General features: G+C 41.1%; 2 non-coding genes across 2 annotated transcripts; both read right to left on the bottom strand.

Moving 5' to 3' along the window:
• Positions 1 to 364: 364 nt before the first annotated feature.
• On the bottom strand, positions 365 to 446 carry TRNAS-GCU (transfer RNA serine (anticodon GCU)). Its single transcript has one exon. It is a non-coding gene; the product is annotated as a tRNA-Ser (tRNA).
• An 11,557-nt stretch (positions 447 to 12,003) lies between these two features.
• Positions 12,004 to 12,075, bottom strand: TRNAP-CGG (transfer RNA proline (anticodon CGG)). Its single transcript has one exon. It is a non-coding gene; the product is annotated as a tRNA-Pro (tRNA).
• Between the last annotated feature and the right edge of the window lie 3,379 nt (positions 12,076 to 15,454).

Consider the following 15,454-nt stretch of genomic DNA (forward strand, 5'->3'; position numbering starts at 1 on the left):
TCTATAGATGGGTGACAGATCAATAGATATTTCGATGGATTTTTCCTCCCACTATAAATAAATATTAGTTCTAGGTGAATTGTAGATCTAAATCTAAGAGGTAGAATAATATAGTCTGTGCGTGCTAATAAAGGGCAAAACCTTTGTGGTTTCCAGATGGCAGATTTCTTTCAAGCATCTTTCACTTCCTCTCATCCTTTCGCGCTCCAGGCAGGCACCAGGCAGGAGAGGTGCACCAAGGAGGTACTTCACTGCTCTCATAAAGTTCCCACCAAATGAACGATAAAGTGGAAAACCCGCAAAGTCAACTTTTTGGACAAATTGGCTTTAATTTTTTCCCCTCTCCTAACTAAAATGTCCCAACCGACGAGGGTAGGATTCGAACCCACGCGTGCAGAGCACAATGGATTAGCAATCCATCGCCTTAACCACTCGGCCACCTCGTCGCGACGCGCCAGGGCTCCTAAGTACTTTATTTCAGAGTTTACACCCGGGAACTCTTGCTGTCCTGGATGGAAGGACAGTCAGGAGTCGGCTCGGAGACGTCCAGGAGACGTGGGGCTGGCTGGCTCCGCACAGAGGGGCCACGGAGCGGGGGGGGGGGGGGGGACCTCGCGATGGGGAAGGGGCGGGGGCAGCTCTCGCCGGAGTCGCGACAGCGGGCCAGCAGCGCCAGAGGCACCGGCGGGGTCCGGGCTGCAGGGCCGCGTGCGCGCAGGCGGTGGGCGTGGCCCCGGCGGCCCGCGAACCTGGCGGCGGTCCCCACCTGCGCGGGGAGGAAGCCCTCTGAGCCCGCCGCGGGCAGGGGCTCCCAGAGTCGGGCCGCCAGAGCCCACCCCAGGGCCCCTGGCGAATCCGGACCCCGAATTCCTGGCGGATGAGACAGCCTGGGCGATTGAAGCACGGGTCCGAGTGAGGCGGTGCTCCCTCTCTCACCGCCTAACGCTGCGGGGTGGGGTCGCAGAGGTGACCCTGTACCGGGGTGGGGCGGGGCCCCTTTCCCGCGCATCCGCCGGGGGAACCCTGAGTTCTCAGCACCCCCCCCCATATCCGTGCCTCTTGGGTGATTTTCTAGGGGACGGGTTCTCAGCTTCTGTCCGATTTTACCAGGCATGTGGTGCTAGGGATGTCAAAAGACTCACTTCTAGCGAGGAAATTATTTGGGGAAGGGGTGAAAAAAGGCTATTTCAACCTTTTTTTTTTTTTTTTAGATTTTTGATTAGTTTCACTGAATGAATAAAATGCACATAAATGAACATGGGTAGGGCTTAATTCTGACTAATCATAATGAATCATAAATGCCTGGTCAAAGAAGGTCATATTAAAGGTGAGTCTTGCAGAGGAAGTTTTCTAGAGGTGGCTGAGAAAGGGTGTCCCGGGCTGAGGAAGGGGCCTGAGCAAAGGCAGGGAGCTCGAAGGATCTACACAAGTATGGGGAAATCACTGGCTGGAGCACTGATGCACGTGAGTGATCAGGGAGCATCCATAAATCTGAGAAGGAAGGTGATCATGAAGATTTTTTTTTTTCCCTGAAGCCTAAGCAAATCAATCATAGGAGGAACCTAATCTTGCAGGAATGGATCTCCACTGATTCTTATACTCTTAGTGTGAGGGCACTTTACCTTGGGTTGCACTAATATCTTGAGTGAAGACCACTCTTTGCTTGTGATGAACCATTCTCTCTTCTTACTTGAAAAAAAAAAAAAACCTTTTATTTTAGTGTTTGCCTTATTGACCTGCGCGGATCTTCATGCTCAGCTTCACCCACTTTTCTCTGCCTTGTTTTCCTCTCTAGTCCAATTCCTGATTTTGTATCAAGAAGGATCTATTTCCCCTCTTTCCAACAAGACCTTTTCCCTCATGGAGTGCTCTTGCCCTTCCTCATTTGAACCTGGATAAATTTTTTATCCATACCTTAGTTCTCACCTTAAAGCTTTTTTTTTCATTAATATTTTTTAACAATAACCATGTTTTAAAATCTTAAACACTTCAAAAACATGTATACATAAAAAAGCGATCTTTTTCCTCTTTTCTTCTTCCCCCTTGGGAGAGACAAAGATTTTTAGACATTTGATTTTTTTGTTTGTGTTGTTTTTGTTTTTACCAGCAGCACATCTCCAAATCTCATACTATAGCAGACATGGCTAGTTCTCCATCAATATTTGTTCCTTTCTTAGAAATGGGCATTTAGAAGGGCTTATAGCCAGCCAGAGAAGACTACCATGCACAACTTTTCTTGATGGCTAAGCATGGCCATGTGACCAATTTCTAAACTAGTGCATTAGAGAGTCACTGTATGTAAAGCTTGCAGGCTATGCCCAAAAGAGGAAAGAAGTACCACCCACTTCTCTCTTCCTACTCTCTCCGCTTGCTGGAAAAGGCAACACCATAAGAAGGAGGGAGCAATGAGGTAGAATACCGGAGGGAAACACCCTGGAGTGAAAGCATCACCCTAGGATTGATTATACTTTCAGACAATTATGTGAGATGTGAGTCCCATCTGCTTCCTTTAAGCTACAGTAGGTTACAAAGACAAAATTATATTCCAGGGGATCCCTTGGTGGCTCAGCAGTTTGGCACCTGCCTTTGGCCCAGGGTGTGATACTTGAGTCCCAGGATCGAGTCCTGCATTAGTCTCCCTGCATAGAGCCTGCTTCTCTCTCAGCCTGTGTCTCTGCCTCTCTCCATCTCTCTCATGAATGAATAAATAAAATCTTAAAAAAGTTATATTCTAAATAATACACATTATTTCTACTTACTGATTTTTTTAATTTACTGTTTTTTACTGATTATCCATTATACAAAAAGATCCACCTCTTTTTCCTGAACATTAGAAGTTTTTTTTTCCAAGTTACCGCAAATAACCATACACGTTTGTCTTAAAAAGGGGTTAAGATGGAAATCCATGGGTGGCTCAGAGGTTTAGTGCCTGCCTTCAGTCCAGGGTGTGGTCCTGGAGGCCCAGGATTGAGTCCCACGTTGGGCTTCCTGTGTGTGTCTCTGTGTCTCTCATGAATGAATAAATAAAATCTTTAAAAGGGGGAGAGGGATAGAATTGGATGATTTCTGTAGTTGCTATACAGTTTTCGTCAGGATGTCTTCACCATAATCATGTACTTTTTCTTTCCCTACCACTGGGGGTGGATATCCTAAGGCTTTTTCTATCTTAATTTGCCTTCTACATTGTAGAGTAGCTTCCTGAAAAAAAAAGTTCATTGGAAATAAGATTTTTGAGTATTTGGGCATTGGAAAATATCTTTTATGTTTCTCCAACGGTTGATTGAAGGTTGGTTGGGTATGGGAATGCTAGGTTGGGGAATATTTTCTTTCAGGATTCTGAAAGTTCTCCATTGTCTTCTGGCTTTCAGTATTACTTTACGAGAATTAAGAAGTCATTCTAATTACTGATACTTCATTTCTAATTAGCTTTTCTCTCTTTCAGGACAATTTCCCTGTCCCCAGTGTTCCCAAAACTCTGAAAAGTATGCCATCATGTGTTTCTATTTTCATTCATTGTTCTGAGAGCTCTATTACTTCATTAAATTTGGAAAATCATGTATTTCCTTTTGGAAAATTAGCTTGACTTTTTTGTTGTTGATTTTCTCACTTACATGTTCTCTATTTTCTTTTTTTTTTTTCCTGGAACTTCTTTTACCTCAGATTTTACAGCTCCAAGATATTTCCTCTCCTTTTTTCTTTCCTCCCTGCCCCCCACCTTTTTTTTTACTATTTGCACTCTGCTTATGTTTTAATAGACTTATTTTTTTATTGGAGTACAATTTGCCAACATATAGCATAACACCCAGTGCTCATCCTGTCAAGTGCCCTACTCAGTGCCCATCACCCAGTCACCCCAACCCCCCGCCCACCTCCCTTTCCACCACACCTTGTTCATTTCCCAGAATTAGGAGTCTCTCATGTTCTGTCACCCTCACTGATATTTCCCACTCATTTTCTTTCCTTTCCCCTTTATTCCCTTTCACTATTTTTTATATTCCCCAAATGAATGAGACCATATAATGTTTGTCCTTCTCCGATTGACTTATTTTACTCAGCATAATACCCTCCAGTTCCATCCACGTTAAAGCAAGTATTGGCTGAGTATTATTTCGGATGGCTGAGTAATATTCCATTGTATACATAGACCACATCTTCTTTATCCATTCATCCTTTGAAGGACACCGAGGCTCCTTCCAGAGTTTGGCTATTGTGGACATTGCTGCTATAAACATTGGGGTGCAGGTGTCCCAGCATTTCACTGCATCTGTACCTTTGGGGTAAATCTCCAGCAGTGCAATTGCTGGGTCATAGGGCAGGTCTATTTTTAACTCTTTGAAGAACCTCCACACAGTTTTCCAGAGTGGCTGCACCAGTTCACATTCCCACCAACAGTGCAAGAGGGTTCCCCTTCTCCACATCCCCTCCAACATTTGTTGTTTCCTGTCTTGTTAATTTTCCCCATTCTCACTGGTGTGAGGTGGTATCTCATTGTGGTTTTGATTTGTATTTCCCTGATGGGAAGTGATGCAGAGCATTTTCTCATGTGCTTGTTGGCCATGTCTATGTCTTCCTCTGTGAGATTTCTCTTCATGTCTTTTGCCCATTTCATGATTGGATTGTTTGTTTCTTTGGTGATGAGTTTAATAAGTTCTTTATAGATCTTGGAAACTAGCCCTTTATCTGATATATCATTTGCAAATATCTTCTCCCTTCTGTAGGTTGTCTTTTAGTTTTGTTGACTGTTTCTTTTGCTGTGCGAAGCTTTTTATCTTGATTAAATCCCAATAATTCATTTTTGCTTTTGTTTCCCTTGCCTTCATAGTTGTATCTTGCAAGAAGTTGCTGTGGCCAAGTTCAAAAAGGGTGTTGCCTGTGTTCTCCTGTAGGATTTTGATGGAATCTTATATCACATTTAGATCTTTCATCCATTTTGAATTTATCTTTGTGTATGGTGTAGAGAATGGTCTAGTTTCATTCTTCTGCATGTGGCTGTCCAATTTTCCCAGCACTATTTATTGAAGAGACTGTCCTTTTTCCAGTGGATAGTCTTTCCTGCTATGTCGAATATTAGTTGACCATAGAGTTGAGGGCCCACTTCTGGATTCTCTATTCTGTTCCATTGATCTGTATGTCTGTTTCTGTGCCAGTACCACACTGTATTGATGATCACAGCTTTGTGGTACAACCTGAAATCCAGCATTGTGTTGCCCCCAGCTCTGGTTTTCTTTTTTGATATTCCCCTGGCTATTTGGGGTCTTTTCTGATTCCACACAAATCTTAAGATTATTTGTTCCAACTCTCTGAAGAAAGTCCATGGTATCTTGATAGGAATTGCATTAAATGTGTAGGTAGCCCTGGGTAGCATTGACATTTTCACAATATTAATTCTTCTAATCCATGAGCATGGAGTATTTTTCCATCTCTTTGTGTCTTCCTCAATTTCTTTCAGAAATGTTCTGTAGTTTTTAGGGTATAGATCCTTTACCTCTTTGGTTAGGTTTATTCCTAGGTATCTAGTGCTTTTGGGTGCAATTGTAAATGGAATTCACTCCTTAATTTCTCTTTCTTCAGTCTCATTGTGAGTGGATAGAAATGCCACTGATTTCTGGGCAATGATTTTGTATCCTGCCACACTGCCGAATTGCTGTGTGAGTTCTAGCAATCTTGGGGTGGAGTCTTTTGGGTTTTCAATGTACAGTATCATGTCATCTGCAAAGAGGGAGAGTTTGACTTCTTCTTTTCCAATTTGAATGCCTTTAATGTCTTTTTGTTATCTGATTGCTGAGGCTAGGACTTCTAATACTATGTTGATAGCAGTAGTGACAGTGGACATCCCTGTCCTGTTCCTGATCTTAGGGGAAAGGCTCCCAGTGTTTCCCCACTGAGAATGATATTTGCTGTGGGCTTTTCATAGATGGCTTTTAAGATGTTGAGGAATGTTCCCTCTATCCCTACACTCTGAAGAGTTTTGATCAGAATGGATGGATTTTGTCAAATGCTTTCTCTGCATCTATTGAGAGGATCATATGGTTCTTGGTTTTTCTCTTGCTGATATGATCTATCACATTGAGTGTTTTACGAGTGTTGAACCAGCCTTGTGTCCCGGGGATAAATCCTACTTGGTCATGGTGAATAATATTCTTAATGTATTATTGGATCCTATTGGCTAGGCTAGTACCTTGTTGAGAATTTTTGCATCTGTGTTCATCAGGAATATTGATCTTTAATTCTCCTTTTTGGTGGGGTCTTTGTCTGGTTTTGGAATTAAGGTGATGCTGGCCTCATAGAAGTTTGGAAGTATTCCATCCCTTTCTATCTTTTGGAACAGCTTTAGTAGAATAGGTATTGTTTCTTTAAACGTTTGATAGAATTCCCCTGGGAAGCTATCTGTCTTGGGAGGTTTTTGATGACCGCTTCAATTTCCTCCCTGGTTATCGGCCTGTTCAGTTTTCTATTTCTTCCTGTTCCAGTTTTGGTAGTTTGTGGCTTTCCAGAAATGCGTCCATTTCTTCTAGATTGCCTAATTTATTGGTGTATAGCTGCTCATAATATGTTTTTAAAATCGTTTGTATTTCCTTGGTATTGGTTGTGATATCTCATTTTTCATTCGTGATTTTATTAATTAGAGTCTTTTCTCTTTTGTTTTTAATAAAGCTGGCTAATGGTTTATCTATCTTATTAATTCTTTCAAAGAACTAACTCCTTGGTTTTGTTGATCAGTTCTACAGTTCTGGTCTCTATTTCATTGGTTTCTGCTCGGATCTTTATTAACTCTCTTCTGTTGGGTGTAGGTTTTATTTGCTGTTCTTTCTCCAGTTCCTTTAGGTGCAAGGTCAGCTTGTGTATTTGAGTTTTTCCAGTTTTTTGAGAGATGCTTATATTGCGATGTATTTCCCTCTCAGGACTGCTTTTGCTATATCCCAAAGATTTTGGGATTTTGGATAATGGTTGTATCTTCATTCTCATTAGTTTCCATGAATCTTTTAAATTCTTCTCTAATTTCCTGGTTGACCCTTTCATCTTTTAGCAGGATGGTCTTTAAACTCCACGTGTTTGAATTTCTTCCAAACTTCTTCTTGTGATTGAGTTCAAGTTTCAAAGCATTATGGTCTGAAAATATGCAGGGAACACTCCCCATCTTTTTGTATTGGTTAAGACCTGATTTGTGACCCAGTATGTAGTCTATTCTGGAGAAAGTTCCATGTGCACTTGAGAATAATGTGTATTCAGTTGCATTTGGATGTAAAGTTATGTAAATATCTGTGAAATCCATCTGGTACAGTGTATCATTTAACGTTCTTGTTTCTTTGGAGATGTGCTTAGAAAATATGTCATTTGCAGAAAGCACTGTGTTGAAGTCTCCCAGTATAAGTGTATTATTATCTAAGTATGTCTTAGCTTTGGTTATTAATTGATTGATATACTTGGCAGGTCCCACATTAGGGGTATAAATATTTATGATTGTTAGGTCCTCTTGTTGGATGGATCCTTTAAGTATGATATAGTGTCCCTCTTCATCTCTTACTACAGTCTTTGGGATAAACTTTAGTTTATCTGATATAAAGATGGCTACCCCTGCTTTCTTTTGAGGACCATTTGAATGGTAAATAGTTCTCCAATCTTTTCTTTTCAGGCTGTAGATGTCCTTAGGTCTAAAATGAGTCTCTCATAGACAGCAAATAGATGGGTCTTGCTTTTTTATCCGGTCTGAAACCCTGCGTCTTTTGATGGGATCATTAATCCCATTCACGTTCAGAGTTACTATTGAAGGATATGAATTTAGTGTCATCATAATACCTATTCAGTCCCTGTTTTGTGGATTATTTCTTTGGACTTCCTCTTTCTTTTACAGAGTCTCCCTTAATATTTTTTGCAGAGCTGGTTTGGTGGTCACATATTCTTTCAGTTTGTGCCTATCTTGGAAGCTCTTTATCTCTCCTTGTATTCTGAATGAGAGCCTTGCTGGATAAAGGATTCTTGGCTGCATGTTCTTCTCATTTAGGACCCTGAATATATTCAGCCCTTTCTGGCCTGCCAGGTCTCTGTGGAGAGGTCTGCTGTTAATCTAATATTTCTCCCCATATAAATTAGGGATCTCTTGTCTCTCGCTGCTCTAAGGATTTTCTCTTTATCTTTGGAATTTGCAAGTTTCACTATTAAATGTCAAGGTGTTGAGATCCCTGGGTGGCTCAGTGGTTTGGCGCCTGCCTTCAGCCCAGCGCATGATCCTGGAGACCTGGGCTCGAGTCCCACGTTGGGCTTCCTGCATGGAGCCTGCTTCTCCCTCTGCCTGTGTCTCTGCCTCTCTCTATATATCTCTCTTATGAAGAAATAAATAAAAATCTTTATAAATAAATGTCGAGGTGTTGAACAGTTTTTATTGATTTGGGGGGTGGGGGGCGGGGATCTCTTTATATCCTAGATCTGAATGCCTGTTTCCCTCCCCAAGTTAGGGAAGTTCTCAGCTATGATTTGTTCAAATACATTTTCTGGTCTTCTCCTTTTGGCGCCCTCTGGAACCCCAATTATACATAGATTTTTCCTTCTGAGGCTGTCATTTATTTTCCTTAACCTTTCCTCATGGTATTTTGTTTTTCTCTTTTTTTCCTCAGCTTCCTTCCTTGCCATCAACTTGTCTTCTATGTCACTCACTCTTTCTTCTGCCTCATTAACCCTCATCATTAGGACCTCCAGTTTGGATTGCATCTCACTTAATTGATTTTTAATTTCGGCCTGATTAGATCTAAATTCTGCAGCCATGCAGTCTCTTGAATCCTTTATGCTTTTTTCCAGAGCCACCAGTAGCTTTATAATTGTGCTTCTGAATTGGCTTTCTGACATCAAATTGTAATCCAAATTCTGTAACTCTGCGGGAGAGAGTACTATTTCTGATTCTTTCTTTTGTGGTGAGTTCTTTCTAGTCATTTTGCTCAGTGCAGAGTGGCTAAAAAAGAGTTGTACTTGTTAGAAGTGCAAACTCTTCTCTCTGTAGCATTCCAGCTGTTCTCTCTTTAAATCTCAGGCTGATAGGTTTTCAGGATTATTTGTAAGTTGATGGGGACAGGTGACTTGAGGACCCTACTCTTCCACCATCTAGACATTTTTTTTAATTTTTATAGTCACAGAGAGATAGAGAGAGGCAGAGACACAGGCAGAGGGAGAAGCAGGCTCCATGCACCGGGAGCCTGACGTGGGATTCGATCCTGGGTCTCCAGGATGGCGCCCTGGGCCAAAGGCAAGCGCCAAACCGCTGCGCCACCCAGGGATCCCCATCTAGACATTTTTTAAAGAGACCCTACTCTTCCGCCGTCTAGACATTTTTTAAAAGATTTTATTTATTCATAGAGGCAGAGAGAGAGAGAGAGAGAGAGAGAGAGAGAGAGAGAGAGAGAGAGAGAGGCAGAGACACAGGCAGGGAGCCCGACGTCGGACTCCATCCTGGGTCTCCAGGATCACACCCCGGGCTGCAGGTGGCGCTAAACCGCTGCGCCACCGGGGCTGCCCAGACATTTTTTTTAAGGCAGTTCTAGGTTTACAGAAAAATTGATAGGAAAGTACAGAGTTCCCACATACCCTGTCTTCTCTCCTACAGCTTCTCTTATTATTTACATCTCATAGTATTGTGCTATATTTGTTACAGCCGAGGGACCGATGTAACCAAAGTCCATAATTTACATTAAGGTTCACTCCTTGTGTTGCACATTCTATGGGTTTTGACAAATGTGTCATGACATGTGCCCATCATTACAGTATCATACAGAATAATTTCACTGGCCTGTGCTCTACCTCTTCATTCCTATATCCCTCCCTACCTGTTTCAGATTGGCTTCTTTCACTTAACAATATGCTTTTAAGGTTCTTTAATGTCTTTTTGTGGCCTGATTGCTCATTTCTTTTTCTTACTAAATAATATTCCATTGTATGGATGTACCACAGTTTATCCATTTATTAATTTTTAAAAAGATTTTATTTATTTGAGAGAGAGAGCATGTGTGTGCCCAAACATGGGGAAGGGCATAGTAGAGGGAGAAGATTCTCAAGCAGACTCTGCACTGAGCACAGAGCCCAACATGGGTTCGATGCCAAGACTCTGAGATGGTAACCTGAGCCAAAACCAAAAGTTGGATGCTTAACCAACTGAACCAATCAGACACCCCATCCATTCATTTACTGAAGGACGTTTTGGTTGCTTCTCAGTTTTTCCAGTTATGAATAAAGCTGCTATAAGCATTAGTGTGCAGGTTTTGTTGTAGTCATAAGTTTCAATTCATTTGGGTATCTACTAGGGAGCATAACTGCTGGTTCCCCTTTATATTTTTACTCCATATTCTGGAAGATATCCTTCACATTTTATTGCAGTTACTCCATTAAGTTTTTCATTTCTACTCTCATAATTTGAATTTTAAGAGGCTTTTGTAGTTGAGCTACTGTTTTGTATAGCATTCTTTCTCTCTGTAATAACTTTCCTGAGTTTTCTTCTTTCTGCATAATATTTTCCTCTATTTTTTTCTAGTTCACTTTTATCTCTATCATGTTAGGCACTTATTTTAGATGTCTAGTGATCCTTGGTTGCTGGTTATAGTTATAATTAAGCCCTTACAATAACTGGACACTGAGATTATGAGTCCAGTTTATTGACTGTGGGCATCACAGTAAAGTGATCTACTGTGCCATTTCCTATCAGACAGTATCTTTAAATTATCCTTTTTGGGATAATAAAATGTCTTGAAGGAGGATAATTCAATCTCTGGCTTAGGTGGCATAGAACTGACTTCCTGCATCCTAAGAAAATTCTTGAAGTACAAAGTTTGGAGGAGGTTTGAATTTCAAACTTCATGAATAACAACATCTACTTCAAATTATAAAATTGTTTTACAAATAAATTATACACTCATATTTCATGTATAAAAAGAGACAATATATTCTACACCACTTCTGAAAAAGGACCTGCATCTTCATGTTATTGGGCTTCCAAATTTGCCCTAAACAAAGGTAAAAAAAAAAAAGACCACTCTTCCAGAATACTTTCAAGATGAGCCTTCAAAGAAATTGCCGTGATGTGTGTGTGTGTGTGTGTGTGTGTGTCAGCATTCAGTGTTGGTCACAAAACAGCAGTTATTCCAAGGAAATATCTTAAGATAGCTGGCAAGAGCAAAATAACTGAATTAATACCTTCCTCCTCATCTTTTTTTTTGTCGTCTTTTATATTTATGCTAATTAATTCACCTGAGCGTTTTTGCACAGTTCCTAAGTGAGAGCATTTCCTGGAGGAAAAAGTACTGGTGTGCATGAGGTCTAGGGTAGGGATTGCTCCTTGGGGTTTTCCCTGGAGTGTACACGTCGACCCTGCTTCTGCATGCTCTTCTGGGAAGTCTGGATGCATGAAAACGCTATGTAGTTACTTGGAACTAGTAGAAACAAACCTTATTTTATTCCCTGCCCACCTCTGCGTCCCTAGCATCAGGCACAGGTGGACACACAGCAGCCACTGAATATTCACTGGCTGACAGAGCACCTGAATGAGCTCCGACCAGGGCAGTGCAGGACCAGAAAGAGGCCGGCGTCTGGCCGCAGTCATAGGCCGTAGAGCCAGGGGTCAGGGTGGTGGGAGCAGCAGAGGTTGAGGGTCGGAGAGCCCCCCACCCCTCCCCACACCACCAGAGGGCTGTAACAGCGGAAATTGCGGACTAGGACTGGGCGGCAGTAGGTAAGGTGCCGGAGCAGGGCTCTCGCTCCGCCCCCTGCGGCACGTGTGCGCATGCGCGTGCCCGCCAGCCACTCCCCTGCTTCCCTCCCTCCCTGCGCCCGAGGAAGGATGCACAGAAGAGCCGGCCTGTGGCTGGTGCAGCATCAGCACCGCAGGTGCGTAGGCGCGCGAGATGCGGGCATTGCCCGGCTCCTCCGAGAACACTGCCATTCCACACCAGTGTTTTTGGCAAGAATATTTGGGAAAACGCTTTTTCCCCCCTGATGCTATTAAGTCCAAGTGGTTGAAAAGGAAGCGGGCTCGTCCGGGATTTGAACCCGGGACCTCTCACACCCGAAGCGAGAATCATACCCCTAGACCAACGAGCCACCCACGTGCAAGGCTTGTCCATATTTTGGTGTAAGAAGAAGTAGAAGCAAATTCTGTTTTATTTTGTTTACAAAAAAATTGTTTCCCAATAAGGTATAATTCCCCACCAACCACTTACATAAAGGAAACGGTTTGGAAGAGCTGTTTGTGTGCACGGTATATTGAATCTAAACCACCATGATATCACTTGGTTGTAAGACTGGTCACCTGTAGGAAGTTTTAAGATTTTCTTTTTTCTTTGATCTACATTACTGATCTACTCTACGTAATTGAACTCACTTTCATTTAGCTTTTAATTAAATTCGGTTAGAAAAAGTGTCCTGGGGCTTTCCACTACTTACTATTATCCTTTTTGAAAGCTGGATGTTACTATTGCTGGGGAGCTCAGAAGCCATGCGCTCTAACCAGGAGTCTTTGCAGCCAGCAGAGGTTCCTCAGAATGAACACTCTGAACCTCCGCAAATTACGTTGATTCGATTCCATAACATTAATTTTTCAGGGGAGCCAAGAGGTTAGTATTAGGTGAGTTTCTTGACTTACCAAAATCTCTGGTTGAAGGCAAAGTTTTCACAATGGGCCATTAGCTGATATATGTAAACCACATTTTAAACCCACGTAAAGGATCACCTGGGTGGCTCAGTGGTTGAGCGTCTGCCTTTGGCTCAAGTTGTGATCCAGGGGTTGTGGGATGGGGTCCCATATCAGGCTCTCTGTGGAAAACCTGCTTTTCCCTCTACCTATGTCTCTGCCTCTCTCTTTGTGTCTCTCATGAATAAATAAATAAAATCTTTAAAAATAAATCCATATAAACATGTATTCATTGAACTAATACACATTTTTAATTTTATTTTGCTGTACTGAATTTGATACCTTCAAAATTAAAAGCAGTTCACCTCATTACATTCATTCTTTCAATTATTCTATTATTTATAAAATGCCTACTTTTTTTATTTTTTACCCCAAATGAAATTCTTTTACAAAGATGAATAAAAATAATGATTTTTTTGAATATGTGTGGAGAGAAATCAATCCTTTGTGAAAGAGAGAGTAGACTTAAACCAGCACTCAGTTTACATTTTTACTTGTATTTACAGGGTGGATTAAAGTAATTATGAGGTTAGGAGGTACTCTACTTTTGATCTTAATGTTGGAATAGCAAGATTCTTGTTACCATCCAACTGCTTGCTTTCTACCTTGCCAGTTTAAAAAACCTTGACTGATTATTCTGAAACATCTGCCTTTCAGTAGTAATAATTTCTAACTGCCCTCAAACTTAAGCCATGGTTCAGACTCAGCATTCCACATCCACGAAAACATGTTCTCTTCAAAAAATAGCATCTTATATTCATTTACAGATGGATCCCCTGACATAGGACTATAATAAGACTTTAAATCAAAGTTTAAATACTTCATTGTGGAAAAGACTTGTTCAACCTGAACCCAAAAACTTCCAAAGATTCAATTACTTGGTAAACAAGAGCCCTTCCTTTCTGGTGAAATCAACTGAATAAATTAGTTTACTAATTTCTGAACTCACTTAGTCTTGGGGTCACATGCTCCACAGAGCGGCCTACATTCTAGACCTCAAACTTCTATTCTCTCTTTATTTTCATAGTGGAATATACTTTATCCTGTCTCAAGCCAATTTCCCTGAGAATAATAATTTATTTACTTGTATACCAGTGAGAACTCAGACTCCAAACAAAGGTCACTATTTAAACATTGCTAAAAGGAGCATCATTTTACATAGTAGAGGACCCACATGAAATTTATATTCCAGTGATTTTACTGAGATATCTACTGTTCTTGTCAAAGTCATGTAGATCATATGTAATCAGATACTTAGGTTGGCAAACATGATTATATTCATACTTACACTCCCATTCCTTGGTAAACAGAAGGCTTATGATGAAGATACAGTTACAAAAGACACATTAGGACAAAGGGCATAAAATATCCTAACAAATGAAAACAAGACTTATTTGCCAAGTTTCTATTTAATAATTACTCGGTGTCAGATTTATATTAGGCCCTGGGTTACCAAAAGCAAACAAGAGTTTCAGTCCTTAGAGAGACTTGGCTAGCTGGCTGTCTGGGTAGCTATGTCACTTTTCTAGTTGTTCTCAGCTGAGATTTTCATTCCATTTTCTCTCATATCTCTCACCAAAAAGTCAGCTTCCTAGTACGGCTTTGACTATTCCTTTTGGACTACTGATGGTGGTAAAGTTTGGGTTCAGTTGCCACTTTATAATGTTATCTTTGGAAATATTATTGAATCACTAGGTTTATTATCATCTATAGGTAGGGTGGGAAAGGCAATCATGGCACCAAGTAAATAAGAGTTAGAGGGAATTTTTTTGTCTTCACACTTTTGGAATAAAAAATATGAGCCACAATCTTCTTGGCTATTTAATCAATGTAACTATATTTAAATGACAACTAACATATATTTTGGGGCCTTCTGATGACTTCTTAACTTAGGCTTATGTTACTAAATTTCTTATTCTTCCCATCTGTTATATGAGAACCACTCCCATATGAGTTCTATCTGTAGACTGTGACTCACTTACTACGATAAAGTTTACATTAGTTCAGAACTCTAGTTTTGATCCATATTTTTAACCTAAAGAATATATATGGAATCTATTCCACTTCCATAATATGCTCTGTGGTATGACAAATGATTTGAGTGACATTCGTATTAATTTTCTATAGTTGACTTTCACGGAAGTAATTGCCTGATATTTTTTCTGACAAGTCACCTAAAGATTTGCTGTCTTATATGTGAGACAGCGTGGAGACTGGACTGTTCCCCTTATCCCCAACCACAAAAATCCATCATTTATTGGCTGCCTTCACAAAAAGAAAAAAGCTAAAACTCTACACCCTTGTATAGCTCATTTTGCAGGAATGCAGAGGCAGGATGCTTACTGAAAGAAGGGGTGCGGGGTGGGTCTTGACTGTAAAGAGTGGTAAGGTAGGACCAAACCAGTAAGCCCCAAGAAGAACCACAGTGCTGACTTTTCACCCACATTTACCCCTCATTATAATACTAAAAAGATCATGCCCAAGGGTAGAGATGTAACATGCTAATTAGACATGTCACGTATGAAGAAGCATGATGTTTAAGTGCACAAGAGCCAAGAAATCCCCTCCTCTATAAGATCAGATGTTCTTTTCCCACTGAATCTTAATTAAAGCTCCCCTAGGCCCTCAGAGAGCCAGCCTAACAACTCTTTCTTTTGTGTTGTCTCCCTTAGGTTCTCACAGAAGCCCTGACAAAACTGCCTGGGCAGCTCAGTTGGTTATGTGTCTGCCTACAGCTCAGGTCATCATCTCAAGGTCCTGGGTTCGAGGCCGCATCTGGCTCCCTGCTCA

The sequence above is a fragment of the Nyctereutes procyonoides genome, unplaced genomic scaffold (assembly GCF_905146905.1).
Source record: "Nyctereutes procyonoides isolate TBG_1078 unplaced genomic scaffold, NYPRO_anot_genome, whole genome shotgun sequence".
Classification (NCBI taxonomy): domain Eukaryota; kingdom Metazoa; phylum Chordata; class Mammalia; order Carnivora; family Canidae; genus Nyctereutes; species Nyctereutes procyonoides.